At 52.1% G+C, this 21,964-nt stretch overlaps 1 long non-coding RNA gene across 1 annotated transcript; it reads right to left on the bottom strand.

Moving 5' to 3' along the window:
- Positions 1-1,384: 1,384 nt before the first annotated feature.
- Positions 1,385-9,729, bottom strand: LOC149120421 (uncharacterized). Its single transcript, XR_016225658.1, has 3 exons — positions 9,598-9,729; positions 4,002-4,087; positions 1,385-1,511 (listed from the first exon to the last, which is right to left on the bottom strand). It is a non-coding gene; the product is annotated as an uncharacterized LOC149120421 (long non-coding RNA).
- Between the last annotated feature and the right edge of the window lie 12,235 nt (positions 9,730-21,964).

Genomic DNA, 21,964 nt, shown 5'->3' with positions numbered 1-21,964 from the left:
TCTCGCATTTCCCTTTCAACAGGAACCTGATATATGTTTCGCCTGCTGAGCAACCACTATTTTATAATCCCTAATTAGAGTCAGGCCTTTCCTTACCATTGCTGAAAATGGCTGTCACATAATAGTCTGATGACAAAGACTTGGGGTCCACAATTACTGTGCACAGCAGTACAGGGTCAGCCCGTCTAGCTTTGTGCACAAGACACACCAAAGAACAATGCCAACTGCTCTGCAAAGAGATGCACAGCTCAGGGACCACTAAGTCCACACAGGTAGTGGAGGAAGTGGAAAAGGATAGGGCACTTGCAAGACAGCAAAGGTAGAGGAACAATGTGTAACCCAGCAGGAAGGCTCAGCAGAGGAGCACAGAGATGGACCATACAGGGCTGGGGAACTTGGCCTGATGAAGAGGGAAAGTGACTCCCACTGGTTGACCACGACGCCTTTTAGAGGAGAGAGAGGGGTCTCAGAGGAGAGACTGCTTTGGGGAGGGGAGGCAGTACACTTGGGTTGGACGTGTAGAACACGCATGTCCCACCCGCTGGACACCAGGGGGATAGCTGGGAAGTGCTGGGGCACAGGCCAGGGAAGGGCACCTGACCCCAGGAGTGGTCAGCAGTCTGCGGGGCTGTGAGGCAGAAAAACACTGTGGGGCTGGGGACACCCTCACCAGCAGTGACTTACGGAGGACAGAGAGGAGGACAAGAAACACAGAGCGAGGAGCACCTGTCAGAGGGCTGGGCTGCAAGGGGACACCTGCATGAGACCAGCAAAACTGAGGAAGAAGGGCCAAAGAGACCGCGGAAAATCTGGAGGGTGTGGTGTAACCGAGGCTGGAGGACACAGCTCGCCACACATGCAGGGTGGCAAATGAGCACTAAAGCTCCAAGCAAACCAAACCACTGGTCCCAGGTTTAGGCAGAAAAACGCCACTAGTGATGCCACAGACAGGTGTCCTGGTGAAGGGATAAGGGTTAAACTCAGGATGTGGAAGGGTGCAGGAACATGGCACTGGTGGCAGAAGCGACTCAGTGTGCACAGCCAACTCTCCCAAGAGATCCAGCAGAAGACAGGGGCTTCCTGAGAGCACATGGGACATCGTGGCATCAGGAAAAGTCAGGATGCAGAGGTAGGAACCAAGCTGTTGGAAGACTGTCTGGAGGAGGAGGCAGACAGAGCACAGGAAGGGGCCCCACCCAGCGCAGCAGGAGCCTGGCAGGTGCCAATCACACTCCAACAACTTGCACCACATCCCAAGGAAAGGCAGTCTTTCCCCATCCCTTGATGGACGAGGACTAACGAGATGGGTGAGAGGCTCTGGACCCTGGTGTACAGAACAGCAGTGTGGCAGCCCCTCAAGAGCAGCAATCAGAAAAGCCCTTACCATTCACGGTGATCGTTCCAGTCGTCTGTGGGACCCCTACGAGCGTCACCAGGTACAGACCAGACTCGGCCGGAAGGGAGAGCGCTGTGGGGCGCGACTCGAATTCCACTCCACTGGTCAGCAGCCCCTGCAGCAAGGCACAGAGCAATGTGAGCAGGACCAGCCTGCACCGCACACCTGGCAGCCCAGAACAAGGCAGTGGAAGGCTGCGGCTTCTTAGAACCCACAGAGAACTGCAGAGACCATGCACACGTGACACCCGGGGCAGTCAGATCAACAGCCGCTGCCCTTGATTTTGGTCCTCTCTGCCATGTTTCTGATGTTCGCTTTGCTTTCTTCTTGTACCAAATGGGAATATGAACACTAAGGAAACTTTTTATTTTTCTTTTTTGAAACACTTATATTTATTTGAAAACAAGAGGGAAACAGAGACAGAGAGATCTACTGTTTTACTCCACTAATGGCTGCAATGGCCGGGGCTGGGCCAGGCCAAAGCCAGGATCCAGAAGCTTCCTCCTGGTCTCCCACAATCTAAAAGATGTCAACAATCACCAGTCAACTATTAGAAAATAAAATGTTTAAAAAAAGTAACAAGACACCAAAAATTCCAACTATCTTGGAGTAAATCTAACGAATAATGTGCAAGATCTCATCACAGTTACAGAAACCTGCTGAGATAAATTAAAGAACTCAAGACACAGAGAGTCCTGCCCTGTTTGTGGGGTTCCGCTTTCCACAGTTTGCAGTCAAGGCAACCCTCAAACTCTCAGGTCCAGGGCCGGCATTGGGGCGTAGCAGGTAAAGCCGCTGCCTACAACACCAGCATCCCATATAGCTGCTGGTTTGCATCCTGGCTGCTCCACTTCCGATCCAGCTGCCTGCCCATGTGCCTGAGAATACAGCAGAAGATGGCCCAAGTGTTTGGGCCTCTGCCACCCATGTGGGAGATCCAGACAGAACTCCTGTCTTCAAGCCTGGCTCAGCCCTGGCTTGGGCGGACACTTGGGGAGTGAACCAGCAAATGGACTCTGTGACTCAACTTTCAAATAAATAAATAATCTTTTAAAAAAAAAAAAAACCTCTTTTATCTGTGGCAGGACAAGGCATGTGAGTGGGTGTGCTGGGAGGAAGGGCACAAACATGTAACGCAGGAAGGCAAGATGCTGGGCCTCGGTGTGAGTTCAGGGTGTATGAAACCTGCATGCACAGATGTGTGTGTGGTGTAGACAGCTGGGTGTGTGGAATGCACATACACTGTCTCTAACTCTGTGCACAGGAGACGCCGGCAGCAGAGACACTCTGGGGGCAGTGAGCACGCCTGCCGCCCACATGTGAGGCAAAGGCGTGAAGTGATCTGCGTGTGTGCGTGTGGAGGGGGTGCAGTGGGCAGGATGCACTCAGAGAAGCTGATCGCATGCCTTTCATCTCTAACAGACACACCGGCCTCTCTGTCTTCATAGAACAACCAGGGCGGTGTGGCCACCGCTGCCTGCTGAAACGCGGGTGGCGTGTGCACGTCTGCAGTGTTCCATGAGTCAGCTTTTGACACAGCACCATGGTATGCTGGCTATATTCAAGTGGTGGTTTTCTCTTGTCTAAGTCTCTACCCTTCCTCATTTATTAAAATATGTAATTTATTACTTTTAAACCAGGTAAAAATGCTACTTTTAAAAATGAAAAAAATATGTATAAGAAACAGCAGCAATCATCTGACACTTTAACTACTTTGTGGTAAATTCCCCCCTTGGATTCCAAGAGCCAGACAGCCACAGCAGAGGCTGACCATGGCCATGTCCTGAGGCCAGTGCACCCTTGTGCAACAGTTGGGGGAACACCGGTGCTCAGTCAGTCTCAGGACTGCTGGCTTAACACAGGCTTGGGGAGCAGTCACATGCAGCAGGGCTGCCCAACAGTCCTGGCTTGTGGAAAACTGTGGCTCCACCCAGCAGTCTGGCCCAGCCAGCAGGGTCGTCTCTCCCAGGCAGGCACCATGCATCCCCAACACAGCTCATTGTGTTCACACCAGGGATAAGGCCTATAGGCCTTCGTATCCCCCGGGTCCCACGCACCCTGTACCTGGCACAGGGCATGGCCCTCAGTGAGACACCAGCAGGAAGAGCCTGGTTCTCACCTGGAACACCGGTTATGAAACTGGTCGCAGTACAGAGAACCTTGGGAATGGATCCCATGGTAGTCTGAAGGCAGCACAAGTCCCCCAAACAAGCATGGACTCAGGGCGTGAATCTTCCACACCCTACATGGTGCAGTAACACAGCACCTCTCTCTACAGCTCCCGCTGCACCTCAATCCCTGTGTCACCTCACAGCAGCACAACAATCTCCAGTAAGCCCCTGTGAACTCCAAAGTGCTGGCTTCCAGTCTCATAGCCAATGGGCAAAGCTCTGTGCGTGTACAAGCCCAAGGTTGCTCTGTGCTGTCTACTCGGCAGCAAGCATGAGACACGGTAATGACAAAACACGGACTTCACTCACCAAACGCTTACTATCTTGGACAGCAGACTTGTGTGCCAGAATTAATGCCTCTAACAGTAAGCAAAGACACATTTTAGTGACACGCTGGAGTTCTCGGTCACAGAGGCCCCTGCGGTGGTACATACCATGTTCTGCACTCGAAGCTCAAACAGCATGGGGTTGTACACCATCAGCTGGACTTCACACACGTCCCCTTGAACCCACTGGAAATCTAGACACACACACAAAAGAACCCTGGGGTTAGCAGGTAGTTTTGAACTTCCCATGGGGTTTCAGATCAGCCCGCTGACGATTTTCTTCCCACAAAGGTGGTGGCCGCCATGCCCATTGTGAGGTGGGAAGTTCAGAGCTTGGTGTGCCCTGCTTTCTCTGAAACCACACAAAGCAAGGTATCGCCACTGTCCTGATGCTACTCACAGGGTGCCTCCTCCACCCTCTGCAGGCTGTGCTCCCGCTGGCACCCAAGGCCACCTCACAAAGCTACAGCTGGACCTGGTGTGGCCCCTTACGGCACACAGCACCCCAAGGGCCCACAGGCTCTCAACGCAGGAAGAAGGCTGGGGTCATTGGCAAGAGGCCCAGAGTGTGGGTCACCTGTGCCCCCAAGACCATGACTTCTCCACCCAGCCCACCTCCTTGTCAGTTGTAACTCAGCAGCTGCTGGGGAGACAGCACAGGATCCTGCACAGGATCCAGGACCAGCTCCACCACACCTGTGATGGTGACCGGGAACTGGCATCTTGGATCCATTCACAAGATGATGGCACAGAGTAACACAGTGCAGGACCGACTGCCACCTGGTCGGAACCAGCACTTGTCTTATTTTACGAAGAAGGAAAACTCTTCCTGACAGGTGGGGCAGCCTGCCCATCTTAGGCCCTGATAAATCATTGCTCAGACTCAAAACACAAGGCTGTCAGCTCTGGAACCCATGCTCTGTCTCCCTCCACCAAGCTGCCCCTCAGTAGCTCCTGGGACTCAGGCTGCCCTCTCTCTGCAGGGGTCTGACGTCAGCCTCTGATAAGCTGCAGGGGCTTCTCCACAAAGGAGCCAGGGCAGCTGTGCTCATCCCACCTGCCCCCTCCACCCTTAGCAGCCTCCCTTGGCCTGCAAGGGACTGGCACCCTAGCCCACCCCCAACCAAAGATGAGGAACTCATTGTCTCTTTTTTTTTTTTTGACAGGCAGAGTGGACAGAGAGAGAGAGAGAGACAGAGAGAAAGGTCTTGCTTTGCCATTGGTTCACCCTCCAATGGCCGCCGCGGCCGGCGCACTGCACTGATCCGATGGCAGGAGCCAGGTACTTCTCCTGGTCTCCCATGGGGTGCAGGGCCCAAGCACTTGGCCCATCCTCCACTGCACTCCCTGGCCACAGCAGAGAGCTGGCCTGGAAGAGGGGCAACCGGGACAGAATCCAGCGCCCCAACCGGGACTACAACCCAGTGTGCCGGTGCCGCAAGGTGGAGGATTAGCCTAGTGAGCCACGGTGCTAGCAGAACTCATTGTCTCTTAAACAAGTCCTTATGTCTCGTATCACAGATTTGTTCTCTCTCATGGTCAAAAAATGATCATTGTGCTTTCCAGGGTGCCGAAAAGAGTAATTTGTACTTTGACGGCCTTCGTCCACTACAGGTAAGTCTAAAGTCAATCACTGAGTCTGTGAGAAGTGATTTTTGTCAGAAACAGACAATCCCCTGCCCGTGCCCCTGCCTCAACAGTCCCTCCCTGAAACAGCAAGGGAGCAGGAGTCAGCGGCGGTGAAACCCGCTGTCTCAGGTTTGGCCCATCCCCTGCGCCCATTATCATCTGTGCAGACAGGTGCTTCTGTGGCCACGTTTGCCTCTGCCTGTGGGAAGAAGCGCTCCTGATTGCCTGCTGCATCCCAGCACCGAGCCCCAGGCACACGAGTGCCAGTGCAAACATCATCTACAGGGACATCAGGAACTCTCTAATCTGACCCTCAGCACAGTGCTCCCATGAGCTCCCAGTGTGCCCACAGCATGGAGGGCACACGTGCAGCCCAGGTGGCCCTGTCGGCTGTCCAAGGTCACATGGTGGGAAGTGGGGGTTGCAGGGCTAGGCTGTAACCCAGGCTGCCACGTTCTGTCCAGGCCACCCTGCCTGGCAGCGGTGACCTCAGACTGAATCTGGGATACCACAAGGTCCTTTCACAAGAGGGAGGAATCTCTTCACCCCTCCATGCCTTGCCTGGGACCTTGGTTGCCATCATCTCTGCTCAGAGCAGGGCCCAGACGAAGCCTGCACACAGGCACTCAGGCCAGGAATCAGTGCAGGCGGAGGGCAGGTGGTGTCAGCACTGGCCCTCGGGGTCTGCCTCACCTCCAGTGCCCAGTTAAAGATGGACTTACAGAGACTAGAATCTCAGGCAAAAGGGACACGAGTCTTCACACTATAGGCAGAAAATTGTCCAAAAGATATCAGAAGTCATGGAACACAAAGTACATTCTCCTACCCATGAGTATTCAACAAATAATATGCATCTCAGCTGAACCTTCTGTTATAGATATTTCAGAAAAAACACAAAGCTTGACATTATCCACTGAATAGATGAGCAGGCACTTCTTACTATGATGCAAAACTGTATCACAGAGGACAAGGGTGGAGGGCGTGAGGCATGGCGGTTCAGACACCACTTGGGATGCCTGCATCCCGTATCAGAATGCCTGGGTTTCAGTCCCTGCTCCACCTCAATTCCAGCTTCCTGCTAACGTGCACCCTGGGAGGCAGGAGGTGCAGTTCCAGCTTCCTGCTAACACGCACCCTGGGAGGCAGGAGGTGACAGCTTGGGTACTCAGGTCCTTGCCACCTGGATCATTGAGTTCTGGGCTCCCATCTTTGAACTGGCCCAGCCCTGGCTGTTGTAAGCATTTGAAGAGTGAACTTGTGGATGGAAGATCTCTCTCCACGTCTCCCTCCCTCCCTCGCTCTCTCTCTGTCTCTCCCTTTCAAATAAAATGAAAAGTAAACAAACAGTCAGTCCCTGAGTGCCAAGTTCTAAGTCGAGGGAAGGAGACAGGGCCTGGCCATGACCTGGCTGGCTGGCTCAGGGCAGGCGATGTGCACCCCTCAGTCTCCACCCTCTCCGTGAACAGGCACCTGCAGCATCAGCATCCCATCACGATGAGAACTCCTACCTGGTGTCGGCTTTGGGCCTCATTCACAAAAGGAAGCCTCATCAATTGCTGAAGAACAAAGAACAGTAATGAGGCTGGATGCCAGGCATGAGCCACAAGGGCAGAGACTCCAAGCCCAGCTCCAAGGCCTTGAGTTTAAGGCTCTGATGTCTCTGTCTTTGAATCCTTAATAATGTTGTAACCAGGGGCTCCCCGATCCCCTGCTGTGCTGGGCCCTGTGGATCACACAGGTGGCCTCAAGAAGAGGAGCCTGGCCTCCAGCCCCTAAGCCCTCTATACAAGTCTGCTCTAGAGCCTCTCTGGCCCCGCCTCCCCAGTGCACAGTCTTTGCTCAGGCTCAAAGGGGAGGTACCCAGGAGCACCTCTGCCACCGACATCCTGTCTCCCTGTTTGACTTCCTGTCTCACTGTTTGACTTCCTATGCACTTGTCCAGCCTGCACGAACTGGGTGGGTAGGGGCAGGCTGCACCCCTCTGGCTTAGCTCAGTGCAGCCCAGTGTCAATGTGCTTGGAACACTTACACTAGCCAGGAACTGGGCTCACATGATTTACTGAACACTGACAGCAAAGGACAGAATGGTGTATAGGTGGCTGCCACACCACCATGAAGCCATGACGCTGTACCTGAGCCCTTAGGAGTCAGGCATAATCTGCAGCTAACTGGGGCCCACACCAGCTGCACGTGCACATTAGAGCAAACCAGAGAGCACCCCTGGGAGCGGGACACTTGGTCTGGGGATGTGTGAGCCCAGCTCTTGGCTTTGTCACTAAGCAGCTAAGTAACCTGTAGGAAACCATCTCTCTGAGTCTGTGTTTTTCTGTCTATAAGAGGAGATAAAAATCAACTCCTCCAAAATTAATGCGACAACTAAAGGCACAAAAATATGAGCCAGCCTCTTCTCAAGCAGCATCTGAATGAAGAAGTGATCTCCAGGGACAGAAAGCACAGGTCTGTCTAGGACTCCCACCTTGTTCTTTCCCTGTAGCTGAGCAAACAACTTTACTTCCAAAGATGCACTGTTTTCAGGGAGTTCTGACAAAATGCAACTTGTTGGTGATGTTTACGGTGAGGCCCTACTAGGAGCTGAGGCCAGCTGGTGCTGGAGTTACAGGAGGAACACTACGATGATGATCTCCACACAGCGCTCCAGTGTCCCTTCTGAGGGGAACAACACGGCACTGCGGACAGCACAGACTGAGCAGCGAGGCCACTTCTCCTGGCAGTGAGGTCCTGGACAAGCCCTGTCCACTCCATTCACTCTTTCATTGTGCTGTGGGCATTGGGGACAGGACAGGGAGCAGCACAGAGCTCCTGGCCTCTTGCTACATTGCAGGAGGGAAGCCATAAAGAGGCAAATGTCTAATTGAGTTAAGGAAAGGCACTACCGAGGGGCAAGCTAGGGATGCTGAGGGCAGGGTGGCCTCCAGAGTGCTGGGAGCAGCAGATTCCCCCTCTGAGAAGATGATATTTGAACAGAAACCCAAGCAGCATGACTGTGAGTGAGGCAGCGACAGCAATGGGACGAGGTCCATGCAGAGACCAAAGCTGTGGGACTGGGACAAGTCATGTGTTCAAGGACCAGAAAGGAGTCATGTGGCTGGATCTGAGAAGCAGAGGTGAGAGAGGTGGGGGGTCAGGACAGGCAGGCAGCAGGGGTAGTATGCGAGGCAGGGCCCCTAAGGAATGAAGGTGCCTTTTCCCTAAAAGGAGGCACAGCAATCAAAACCAGAAATAAAGAGGCAGCACAGAAAGTGCTGAGGATCAAAAACCGAGAGCGAGAGAGCTGCCAGCAGCCTTGGGCCTCCACACCAGGAGGGGACCAAGGGCAGTCGGCCTCTGGGCAGGGCCAGGCCTTCCCTAAACTCGGGCTCCTTGTCTAGGAAATGCAGGCCCCTGCCCCTGTAGATCTGTCATGCGGACGCACAGGCCAACCAGCATGACAGGCAATCCCCACCCCATATGCAAGTGGACACTGGTGTCTGTCTCCAGGGCAGTGAGGGAGAGAGCTCAAGCCACGGCCAGGCCTTGCAAAGGTCACCCGCACACAGGACAGGGAGGGCCTGGGGCACACTGTGCCCTGGGTCAGTGACAGGAGAGACATGAGTGGTTGCAGCCTGGGAAGGGGCGGGGAGCTTGGAGCCAGAAGGGCAGAGGCCAGGTCTTCAAGAGAACCAGGGTTCTGCTCCCCCTCTCCCCACGTTCACGGGGAAACGGCACCAGGGACACGGCCCAACCGAGAACAGAGCTTTCTCTGCTGGGTGGGAAGTCAGCACGGACCGTGTGAGATCACGCTTGTCTCCACTGCCACTCTGACATCATCTGTGTTAAGTCTCAATAAACACAGCTCTTTCCAGTTCCTGGGACTTTCCTGAAAATGCCATCAATGAAATAGAGCTTTAAAACTCAGCTCCACGGGCAGCTGCCTGCCAAAGGCAGCAAACCAGACAAGCTTCCGTGGGAGGAAAGGCACACAGGCGGCCAGCCTGGAGCTTTGCGCTGACATCCAGAGGCGCCAGGGGCAGTGGGAGGCCGGGCGGAGGGACAGAGCTGGGGCGACGGGGCCTACCTATCTTCTTGTTGCACTCTTCACCGCGGTCGTGTGCGATGACCGGCGAGTAGATGAAGGGGCTCTTGGCCGACACGTTCTGACCCAGCAAGGTCTTTCATTGTCTGTGGCCGGAGGCTGGCGGGGAAGTTCAACAGCTTCACACGCCTGTGAAATGGCACAAAGACATCAGCAGCCACGCTGGCCTGGCCTCAGGGAGACAGGACGTGTGGGAACAACAGTGGATCGGTCAGAGGAGATGAACCAAAGGAAGGGAAAGCACTCAAAGTCAGCAGCAGGGCAAGGCAGCCGAATGCCACACACAGTGAGCCCAGGAAGGCCCAGGAACACCCCCACCCCAGGATGGGGGCACAGCCGCTTTCCCCTGGCCCCACAGACAAGGCCCAGGATGAGCCCCCACTGCTACTGCAACCAGCAGGCTGGGCTGCCCTGGGCTCAGGAGCCAGAGGCCAACAGCACCCCTGCTTTCCTGTCAGTGCCACCTGACCCTTACCCTGCCTCCCTGGAGTGGTTGGCTCACAGACCCTCAGAACCAACCCCACACTTCATCTGTGTGGTCTCACTGACGCATCACATCCACCGTCAGCTTGGGTGCTGTTAGTATGATCTCCACATAACCAGCTATCAAACAAGAGATTAAGTGCACAGCCTAAAATCCCATGGCTGGACATAGATGACAGCAAGAGATGCTGGCTCTGAAACCATGGCGGGGGGGGGGGGGTGGGTGTCTCTCCTGGGAGATAGTCTTGGCAAGGTGGTGGATCAGCTCAGGAATATTGCTAAGGAAACCTCTTTGGATGGGGGAGAACAGGTATGATAGCAACACTGCCGGCAATGCACCTGCATGTCCCTCCACCCCCACCTCCCAGAGAAAAGGCCATGGGAGCAGCTCTGGCCACCAGGTGAGGGGTGGGTACTACGCAGCTCCCTCCCAGAGGAAGCCTGGGCCTCCTACTTTCTCCTCCCACAACTGTAAAGCCAGACGCAGGGAAGGTGAAGCAACCAGGATCATGGAGCAACCCCAGGGAGCTCAGGGGCCTGGAAAAGGGCCCAGCTGGCAACAGATTTCATTGCAACAAAGCACTAAGTCTGCAATGAGACTGCAAGGGAAATTTCTGCTACCATGTAGCCCAACCTCTACTGGAGAATGAGGACTGCCGTACCAAACCCACGAAGCCACAGCCTTGCCGGGCTGGATGGGGTCTCCAGATGCCTTGTACAGTCTACTTCCCTACCCGCTACATACACTCACATACAGCATCCCCACCGCACCCAGCAAAAACACCCGACAACTTCCCATCCCCATCTTTGCAGAGTCTGGGTCACAGCTGTGATTTTCAGCCAGTGTCCACGGCATTCGCAGGCAGGAGCTGCAGCTCACAAACCAGCATCCTGCAAACCATGGGTTATGTCAAACATGCCCCGTCCGCCCCCCTTCTCCTGTGGGCACCCTGTGTCCCGTTTACCAGAGAGGGTCAGAACTGTGCATCTTTTGTCTGCTTCAATTCTGCTGGAAGCTTGCAGAGGACAGCTGCACCAGAGCCCTCTCTGTGTCCCCGCCAGGCACCCAGTCCAGGACTCTGACTTTGAATAGAATCCCAAGCTTCCAAATCTTTCAGAAGCTAAGCTCAAGGCTAAGCAGCTCATTCTTGACTACTGCAAATCCCAGCCCTGTGAACGTCCTGGAAATACCAGCTGCACAATCCGTGGACTCAGACAGGCCCCTCTGAAGGCTAGGCTGAGCCTCAGGCCCACACCCGGCCACCTAGGGGACCTGCCTGTGGCCAGTGCTCACCATCTGCCTGGGAGACATTCTCAGGTAGGAGAAAGACCATGACCACAGGGCAAGGAGTTGCCAGCGTCCAATCCCAGAGGCCACTGGCACTGCGTGGCCCTCAGCTCTTTCACTGGAAAGGTAGGAAAAGTGAGAAGTCCCTGAAAAATAGTAAGATCCCATGTACCTCAGCAGTCACTAAGCTGGGAAACACATGTCAGGCACCTGTATTAGCACCTGACACATAGTAGGTCAACACAATCCCCTCCTCTGCCCCTTCCTAAAACAACATTTACTTATGCACACACAGAGCAGAGTCCCTGCTGTAAAAATCACAGCACTGGACTGCAGTGAAGACACGAGGTTCTGGATCCCTGCTGCTGACCCCTGGGCTAGGACACAGTTGCTCTACACCTGAGGGTTAACTCATGTATAAGACAATTCAGGTCTCTTGGGACACAAACAGCTTCCTACTCCACACCACAGTCACCATCTAAACATGACTTGGCTGTGCTTCCAAGGAATCATCACTGTAAACAGAGAAAAATCTAGATCCACCTAAAATGTTCTTAAACATGGAAAAGGGATGGGCATTTGGCACAGCAGTTAAGATGTTACTTGGGACACTAGCAGCCCAGGTCAGAATGCCCGATTAGGCCGGCGCCGCGGCTCACTAGGCTAATCCTCTGCCTAGCGGCGCCGGCACACCGGGTTCTAGTCCCGGTCGGGGCGCCGGATTCTGTCCCGGTTGCCCCTCTTCCAGGCCAGCCCTCTGCTGTGGCCAGGGAGTGCAGTGGAGGATGGCCCAGGTGCTTGGGCCCTGCACCCCATGGGAGACCAGGAAAAGCACCTGGCTCCTGGCTCCTGCCATCGGATCAGCGCGGTGTGCTGGCCGCAGCGCGCTGGCCGCGGCGGCCATTGGAGGGTGAACCAATGGCAAAAGGAAGACCTTTCTCTCTGTCTCTCTCTCTCACTGTCCACTCTGCCTGTCAAAAAAAAAAAAAAAAAGAATGCCCGATTAGTGTCCCAGACACTCTGCCTCCTGTCCAGCTTCCTGCTAGTGCACATCCTGGGAGACAGCAGATGATGGCTCAGGTACTTGGGTCCCTGCCACCCATGTGGGAGCCTGGAGGGAATTCCTGGCTCCTGGCTTTGGCCTGGCCTAGCCCTGGAGGAGGCAGGGAGTTAAAAGGCAATAGAAGGAGAAATCTCTTTAAGATGGCCCAGAAGGCTTCCTTCCCCCCAAAAGCTGCCTTGAGCAAGACAAAAGTGCCAATCCCACTCCTTTCCCATGAGAATAGCAAGGAAGTAGTGATTCCACCCTCTGAGTTTTCAGTTTACAGTGAAAACAGAAAGAAGGCCCTTTTTGTTTTATCATGAGCAGGCAAGACAGGACAGACAAGATTACAAACCCAGCCTTTTGATGCGTTTTGCCCCAGCCTCCTAACTGACTGTTAGCTACTATTCTGTTTTTCACCCCCGAAGTTGTACTTAAGAGACTGGACAGATACAGTTTCTGGGGCTGTCTCTCTTGGATAACCCTCCTGGCTGCAGTGGCAGCAGGTTTCTGACTTAAATAAAGCTCGCTTTGCTCACTGCTGTGTCCAGGTGGAAATGCTTCTTTCGTGGCAGACAAAGAACCGAGGATGCCTTTCTTCACTGTTTTTTTACCCATAATACTGGCTGTGGCAGCCATTTTGGAGAGTGAACCGGCAGATGGAAGATCTCTCCCTCCCTTTCTCTCTCATTCTGATTCTCGCTCTCACTCTCACTCTCTCATTCTCTGTCTCCCTGCCTTTCAAATAAAATGAAAATAAATTTAAATTTTTTTTTAAAATGTAAAAGCATTCCAAGGGCTCTTTAGGCAACATTCTTTGTTCTTGAGTGTTGGTTATGCATGAGATCAGAGGCCAAAAAACTCATTTACCTGTACACATGTGTTTACTTCTTGGTATGTATACTTTTTTCAACAAAATTATTTTTTAATAAATGTGAAACTACATATTATATTGTGTCTTTTTTATCTTTATTTATTTATTTTTGACAGGCAGAGTTAGAGAGAGACAGAGAGAAAGGTCTCCCTTCCACTGGTTCACTCCCCAAATGGCCGCTATGGCTGGGTCATGCTTTGCCCCTTCCAGCCCTCACATGGTACCTTAAGACTTCCAGGTACTAACAAAACTTGTCCTTTATTTTCCCATGGCGCCCTTGCTTTCCCATCACTCTGGCAGGACTATTTTTAATGTATATTTATGTGTGCTGCTGCAAACGCTCTAGGAAATAAGGCAGAATAGTACCCGCATAATAACCACTTGAACCATTTCTAGGCGAGCCAAGCATGCTAGACTAAGAGTCTAAGGCCGAGTGTCTTCATTGATCCAAATGCATCCAGCAGCACCCACCCCCTTCCCTTCCTGCCCCTAACAAGTCAGTCCTGATGCCACCAGACAGGACAGAGCCAGGTGGGTGCCTGCACCGGCCCAGCACGGATGACGAGGTCCAGGCAGAGCAGGAAGGGCCCATGGGCTGGGTCCAGCAGCACCCCAGCAGAGGCAGGCAGAGCTACAAAGGGAGACACATAGGACAACAACAGGTGACAGATGAGAAAACAGAGAAGTAGCTGTTCATGAGAGGGGAGGGCAGGGTCCTCACTACCAGAGAAGGGGCTGTAGATGTGAGACACCTGGAACAGAGCCTGCTAGGCTGGGCTGCAACTGACTGCAGGGCTGGAGCAGGGGAAGTGTTAGATAAGATGAACCCTACGCATGTGACAAAGGACACAGCAGACTTCTTGAAGGGGCCCCCACTGGCCAAATCAGGAATGATGGAAGCATCACAATAACAATAGGATGGAGTTTATCATATAATAATATATTACAGGACACCATAAGTATACATATAGCAAAGTAGGCAGATGGATAGATGGGTGGATGGACAGACAGTAGATAGATAGAAATATGGATAGATAGAAAGATGGTCAGATAGATTGGTAATTGACAGATATATAGACAGATGGGCAAACAGAAAGGTGGGTGGATGGATATATTAGATAAAGACAGATGGGGAGAGAAAGACAGGAAGATGGATAAATGGATGGATAGACAGATGAGAGGGTGAGAGTGACAGAGACAGAGAGAGAGGATAGACAATCAGATGAGAAACACGTGGACCAACACAACCACTCCTCATTCCCTAGCTCTAGCTCTAATTAACATGAATTTTCAAGAGTAAATAAAGTCACATTTCATTTCATAGGGAACGATGGATTTAATTCAGCTGACATAACTTAATACTTGTATGTATAGGCAAAAGCATTAACTGGCAGGAAACGGTAAAGTCACTTTAATCAGTGCAAGAGCTCCCTGGAGCTTCCAGGAGAACACAGACCTGCAGAGACCTCTGCTGCTTACACTGCACTTCCCCAGCGTCTCACTCAGTCCTCACAGGAGCTCAGCACCAGCGGCCTCACTTTGGGGGGAGGAGATGAAGGCACGGAAAAGCTAAATGGTTCTTTCACAACCACATGATTAATTACAGAAAACAGAGTTTGGATACAAGTCTACTGGGCAGAATCCTATGGTTTTTCCAATTTTACATTAAGGGAAGTTATTGATGTTTGGCCTTAAGAAGTTACATCAATAACTGTTAGCTACAGTTCCTCCTTCCTGAAGCCCAAGGAAGTGCTTACGCATCAGAGGCCTGTGACAGAGAGGGATTCAGAGGAGGAAGCCCACATGGCCTGTTCCAGAAGCATGACCCGGGGTGTATCTCTGGAGGAGAAAGATCTTACTTGGACAAGGAGAAGAAAAACATTAGAGGCTGAAGAATTACAGAGCAAGGACATCACGTTTGTCCTAATTCCTTATCTTTCCAAGCAGGGAAAACTTAGGAGAACAGCACAAAAGCAAAAGCTGGCAAGCACATTAAAGTAAGTGAATGTGTATCTGTGCATGACAATTAGTCTTGGATAAAAACACAGGCCCCCAGACCCAGCCCTCCTAGGCAGAACATGTCACGAGTTCAGGAAGAGGCAACACAGCTCATAAAACAGAGCACACCCCCACTCTGTGGCGGAGCTTCCTGTCCAAGGCCTCCCTCTCAGAGGAGGGAAGGGCAGCTCCCACCAGTGTGCTGTCTTGCCCCACAGCATGGCAGTCTGGACACGAAAACTGGCCTCTGTGCCTGGGGCAGCATGGCAGGCTGAGTGGGTTACAACGCACGACATGGGGCCGGGACTGAGGGCGGACTCCTAACGTCCACTCCCCCACTCCGCCCATTGGCCAACAATCCTGAGGCTTCACCTCCGTCATATAGTTCAGGGGTGTGGACCTGGGATAGTGGAAAGCATAGGGACACTTGTAAAGGCCCCTGAGAGGGTGGACCCTACCTTTCCTGGCTGGGCCCTCGAAAAGCAGACAAGAACACAAGGCCGTTCCGGGAGGAGACCCAGCCACCTCTGCTCTCACACAGCTGCCTGCACCCTGGGGACCCTTCCAGACCGTCCGCACTGCACGACTGTGACCCCACCCGCGCCTTCGGGACCCAAGAGCAACAGGCACGCCTGCAGCCAAGATCCCCAGCGGGACACTGCAACAGCCGCACGTCACTCACCTCCAAGGCGGGGGGGGGGGGGGGGAGGTCTGCCAGCGGGACAGAGGTCCACGAAGCCCGTTGCTTTCCGAAGGGGCCGAAGAATAGAAACGCACCTGGGAAATGGCACGGCAGCCTCCACACGCAGCCTCTCCTGATGCCGGCCTGACCCGGGGGCCGCTGGGTCTCCCTCAGGCTCAGGCTCGGCCAGAAGCGTCAAAGAAGTCTCCTCTCCTCATGGCTTGCACGGGCTCTCAGGCAGGAGTAGACGTGGCGCTGACTCCCAGAGGAGCATCGCGGGGCAGTCGGCGCCAGGGGTGCCAGTGCACTTCCAGGTCACAGCGCCAGGCGCAGATGCACTCCCCACAGGCCATCACCATGGCACCCCAGGACGCTTCTGCACACTGCTGCATCCAGCGTCTGTAGCCTCAGGGCCGCTTCCAGTCCCGCCTCTCCAGGTGGTGACCCAGGGACACAGACGCTGATAGCCCACATTCTCTGGACCCCACCTCCATGTCTCATGGGTGTCCTAATTGCAGCTCCTGCCTCCTGACTCCTTCCTCCTGCCTCCTGCCTCCTGGCTTCTGCCTGGCCCAGCGCTGGCCATTCATTGGAGCCACTTGGGGAGAGAGGCAGTACAGGGGGCCTCGCCAGCACTCTCTCGCACTCTCTCTCTCTCTCTGAGTGATCGTCCATGTGGAGGTTCACCCCCGAGATGGCTACAAAGGCCGGGACTGGGACAGAAGCCAGTGGCTGAAGCAGAAGCCAGGGACTTTAGCCGCTGCTCCATTCTGGGTTCAGGGGCCTAAGTCCTTGGGCCGTCTCCTTCTGCTTTCCCAGGCCTGTAGCAGACATCTGGATCCCACGGTGAACGGCTTGCGGGAGGGTCGGCACTGTGAGGTAGCGGGTAAAGCCAAGGCCCCCAGTGACGCCACCCCATAGGGGCGCCAGTTCGAGTACGGCTGCTCCACTTCCGATGCAGCTCTCTGCTGGGGTCTGGGAAGGCAGCAGAAGACACCCAAGTCCTTGTGCCTCTGCACCCATGAGGAGATCCCGGCGAGGCTCCTGGCTCCTGGCTTCAGATACTCTCAGCTCTGCCCATTGCAGCCAATTGTGTAGTGGACCAGCAGCTGGAAGTCTTCTCTCCAAACACACACACACAGTCCCTCCCTCCCTCCCTCCCTCCCTCCCTCCCTCCCTCCCTCTCTCCCTCCCTACCTCAAGACCCCTCTGTGTGTAACTCTTATGCCAAGTAAATAAATATGATCTTCAAGAAAAGTAAAAAAAAATTTTAAAAAGGAACCCAGAGCTATAAATAAAAAACCACATCAAGGCCAACTCCTAGAGTTTCTTTTTGTTTTTAGAAATTGGTATTATTTACATTACCTACCCTATTAACCCAAATTTGAAAAAGAGTTTAACTGGTCTTAAAAGGGATTTTGGTACCCAGTCATTCTCTTCTTCCTTACAAACATTCTGCGTGGCATTCTCTCTGACTTGCGCATGAGGAAATCTTTGGAATTGAGTTATTCAAACACTTACGTAACCACGCACACAAGGACTTGAAACACCTGGGATCTACAGAGTTATCCACGGAACACAGGTCTGCTTCCACTCACCGCCCCCCACAGTCTAGCTCTGCCTTTAAAGTATGGATCATGTCGGACACAGGCCAAATCGTGTCTCCCACAAAGCAAGAGAGAATACAGAAAGGTAGCATCGGAGGTCACTGCTGACATTTGCTCCGTGCACATTATCATGTTGCTACTTTTTCTCTCATTCCTCAATGTTAGATACAAATTGGGAGGGAGGAAGTCCAACTATCCCTATTTGCAGATGACATGATTCTCTATATAGGAGATCCTAAAGACTCCACTAAGAGACTATTGAAACTCAGAGTAGAGTGTGGTAAAGTGGCAGGGGAGAAAATCAGCAGCCTATTTGTATACACAGACAATGTCATGGCTGAGAAAGGACTTCAAAGACCAATCCCGTTCACATAGCTACAAAGAAAATAAAAGAGCTTGGAATAAATTGAACCAAGGATGCTAAATATCTGAGAAACACAAAAGATTAAAGAAGGAAATGGAAGAGGACACCAAACAACAGCAACAACATATTGAGAAGCTTCTGCACTGCCAAAGAGACACTCAGCAAAATGAAGAGTCAAACTAACAGCTGCAAAGCATGCAGCTGATAAAGAATCAACTACCAGAAACTTTCAAGAAGCTCAACAACAGCAAAACAATCCACCCACTCAAGAAATGGGCAAGGGACTTCAACAAGCAAACTATTTCAAGAAAGGGAATCTTCATGGCCAACACACACATGCAAACATGCTCAGGATCACTAGCCATCAGGGAAATGCAAATCGATATTACAATGGCCTTGAGGATGTGAGGGAAAAGGCACCCTAATCCACTGCTGGTGGGAATGTGAACTGGTATCACCACTGTGGAAGACAGTATGGAGATAAGTCAGAAATCTGAATACAGACGTAGCATATGAGCCAGCCACTCCAGCTCTGGGAATGCACCAAGGGAAATGAAATCAGCATACAAAAAAAAGAGTTCTCTCTGCCCCCATATTTACTACAGCTCAATTCACAAGAGCAAAGATATGCCATCAGCCAAAATGCCGATCCCCTCAAGACTGAATAAAAACATTATGGGCTACAGACACCATACATGCATCTGCAGACTGCATAGCCTGGCTATTGTGCATCCTCCTGCAATAAGCATAGGCCTGTGAAAGCCTCTCTGTCTACACAATGATTTTGTTTCCTTCAATATGTTCCCAGTAGTGGGTACAGCCATACAGTTTTTCATGTTGACAGGACCAATTTCACATGAGAAATTGTATTGCTCTGCAGGTATATATTACAGAATACAGACATCGGATCTATAAATCCAGTTTTAACTACCTTAAACACTAGAACAGTAAAGTAAATTTAAGAAACTGGAAGGAGGAAAAGATGCAAACAGAAGTCAACCCAACGGCATAGAAAATATCACAATAGACATTCAGTGAGACCAAAATACAGTTCTGGAAAACTTAGTGAAACTGACAAAACGTTTATCCTCAGGAAACAGAGGAAAAAAAGGCGAACAGACTCAAGTGACTTGACAACAGAAATGACAGAGAGGACATCACTACCAACCTTGCCAAAATAATAAACCAAATATACTAGGGAAAAACCAAGGCATGGGGATTTGGTCAACCTAGATAGAGTGGCTTGATTCTCCGAAAGATGCAAACCACTAAAACTGAATACAGTGAAACAAGAAACCCTGAATACACTTATAATTTGAAAAAAGACTGTAGTAGCAGGGAAACCGAAACAAACAAAAAAGACATGAAGAACATGAAGGAAAGTCCAGGACCAGATGGCTCCACAGGTGAGAACTCCCATTTAGAAGATAATTAAAATCCGTGATTCACAAACCCTTCCAAATAGAAGATGAAGAGGAAAAGCCTTCCATTTCATTCCATCAGACCAGCATTATCCCAACATCCCAAAAAGCACATCATAAAGAAAATGGCATATATATATATATATATATATATATCCATCGTGAATGTGTCATATGCCTCAACAAAATATGACTAGACGCCATCCAGAAGCACAACCAAAGCTTAGCACATTGCGCGCAACTGAGAGTTACTCTGGAAATGCAAGGATGCCTACCATAAAAAATCGATCTTTCCCAGAACAGAAGTGGAGGATGGCCGAAGTCCTTGGGGACCTGTACCCACCTGTGATACCAGGATGAAGCTCCTAGTTTCCTATCAGAGGACACCAAACAACAACAGCAACAACAACAACAAACTGAGAATCTTCTGCACTGCCAAAGAGACACTCAGCAAAATGTAGAGGTCAACTAACAGTTGCAAAGCATGCATCTTTGGCCGTGCGGCCATCTGGGGAGTGAACCAGTGGATGGATGATCTCTCTCTCTCTGTCTCTACCTTTCTCTGTAACTCTGACTTTCAAATAAATAAATCTTTTTTTTAAAAAAAGGACAGTGCATAGCACTGGATTGTTCTTTCTCTTCTATTTTTAAGTAAGAGCAGTCTTTCTAATTGTTTCTATCAAGCAGTGATTGAAAACCAGTATCTACCTTACAGAGTTGGTGGGAGAGGGCACCTAACAATGTCCAGCACCAGGGACTCCCCCCATGCCTCCACGGCATCCTGCAGCCTGCTCTCTGCTGTACTTGTTGGTGGGACAGTGAACAGGAATCACAGGAAGAAAGCGCCCAGCACAACCTCCTACTGCAAAACAAACAGCAACACCTCATTCCAGAAGCCTGAGTTCGTGTGAGTCCTTGCCAAGGAGCAAACGGGGCCCACAGTTAAATGGAGTTAACTCCCCAGTTAAATGCTTCTGAGAGGGGCAGACTGAGAGCCACTGCAGGGTCAGCTCCTGCTTGCAGGAGGCCACAGATGAGCCTCTGCCCCTGAGCCTGAAGCTTTCCCTAGATGAGGGCTTCACAGCGGCCTCGTGACTGCACAGGTGGAACTGCAAGTGATAATTCACAGCCTGCACCAAAATCCCCACGGTCCTTGGGTTTCCACCTTGCTCTCCCATGACCCTGGCCTGTTCTGCCTTTTTCTGTGCAAACAATCAGCATTGTACTTCTGTTAACCATGATCAGCAAGGGGGGGCACCACACACACACACACACACACACATGTCCTGTCCCACATAGGTGTGTGGCTCCCTCATTGCATTTACAAACCACAGGGTATCCAAAATGCTAGTTCTGATTTGCTTTTATTTCAAAAGCCAGAGGAAGGTGTTCCCACATGTGAGCCACAAACTGCCACTTCGTTCTCCACTTAGGATGGCAGAGGGAATGCCTGAGCCTCTCCCATGACAGACACCAAGGCAAAGACACCACCAAGCAGGTCAGTATCGAACACTGAAGGTGCCACCAAAACCCACAGAGCTCAGATGTCCACTGGAAGCTTGTATGCTGTTCCTAGGCAACGACATTACACGTGGTACTGCCCCCTGCTGCTCACAAATAATCCCCACTGGGAGTCTGACTGCTGAGCCTGCCCAGGACCCTGGCCCTGGGCACCACTCATTATGCCCAACTCCCTTCTCGGGGAGAACTCGGGATATGTTTACCCACTGCCCACTGAGAGGAACACGCAGTGCAGAGGCACAGAGCACCGCACAAACCGAGAAAATCCACCGCATCTGATGCTTGAAGCCTGGTAAGTCATCCCCTTGACTTTCTCCATTGCTAACGCACCCAGTGCTAAGCCTGCTTGTGAACAACATAAAGAAATTGTTTTCTTAAGCACCAGCACAAGCCGAAGGAACTTCCTGATGGTTCATCAAACACTGCAGAGAGACAGCAAATTCTATGCAGGCTGCCGTGGACTGAACTGTCTGTCCCTCTAAAATCCAGGTGCTGAGGCCCTGGACCCCAAGGCGAGGGCATGAGGAGGCGAGGCCTTTGGGTGGTGGCCGGGGTGGCTAAGCTCAGGAGGGTGGGGTCTCCCCCTGATAAGAAGAGGTAGAAACACCAGAGTTCCCCCTGGCCTCCTCCAAGTGAGGACACAGCGAGCGGGAAACACACTCTGCCAGCACTGTGGTCTCGGCCTTCCCAGTCTCCAGACGTGAGAAAGCAATTTCTGCTGCCTGAGCCACTCATCCTGTGGTGCTCTGCTCCAGCAGCCCCAGCTGCCCAACACAGAGTAGCAGGAGAGACCCCAACAAGCTCCCTGTTACAGGAAAGAAAATGGAATGGCCGTGCAGGGAGCTGAGCCACAGACGCGTGGATGAGAACTCTGAGATCTTCAACAACTCCCCAGAGAAGCTGGGGTGTGGGGAGCAAACCGGACTAGACTGAGTTACTGGAATTAAGACTTATTCTATGCATCTGCTCTTCCACAATATGGCGCTGGGAGAGAAGTAAACAGCTTCTACACAGCTGCCTCCAGTTCAACCAATAAACTGTAGGACTTGCTCCTGATTGGAGAGCAGCG

The sequence above is a fragment of the Oryctolagus cuniculus genome, chromosome 19 (genome assembly GCF_051225735.1).
Source record: "Oryctolagus cuniculus isolate XC-2025 breed Fujian yellow rabbit chromosome 19, ASM5122573v1, whole genome shotgun sequence".
NCBI classification, from domain to species: domain Eukaryota; kingdom Metazoa; phylum Chordata; class Mammalia; order Lagomorpha; family Leporidae; genus Oryctolagus; species Oryctolagus cuniculus.
The sequence above is the reverse complement of the archived record's forward strand: the minus strand, read 5'-3'. Positions and strand labels throughout refer to the sequence as shown.